This window comes from Penaeus monodon, chromosome 33, assembly GCF_015228065.2.
Source record: "Penaeus monodon isolate SGIC_2016 chromosome 33, NSTDA_Pmon_1, whole genome shotgun sequence".
NCBI classification, from domain to species: domain Eukaryota; kingdom Metazoa; phylum Arthropoda; class Malacostraca; order Decapoda; family Penaeidae; genus Penaeus; species Penaeus monodon.
This window is the reverse complement of record NC_051418.1, coordinates 35,609,847-35,610,138: the sequence shown is the minus strand read 5'-3', so window position 1 is coordinate 35,610,138 and position 292 is coordinate 35,609,847.

Below are 292 nucleotides of genomic sequence, written 5' to 3'. Positions count from 1 at the left end.
TAAACTTACCCGTAGGTTATGGGACCCCAAGTCTCACCTCCTCTCAGATCAGCTGTATAATTCTTAATATTTTGGGCAAGAGAATGCTATGCAGGATGCGAAACCAGCATTTCTAGATGTGATGTTTTGTGTTACCCGCGACAGTCACCAGGGCGCAGCACCATCGTCGCGATTTGGTTTTGTTGTCATCCATTCATTTCAAATTTCTAGGAGCATTTTTCATATAGATAATGAGCAGGTGTTAAAGGTAAAACAGTCGTTAGATAATGTAAGATATGTATCAGGTGTGGGT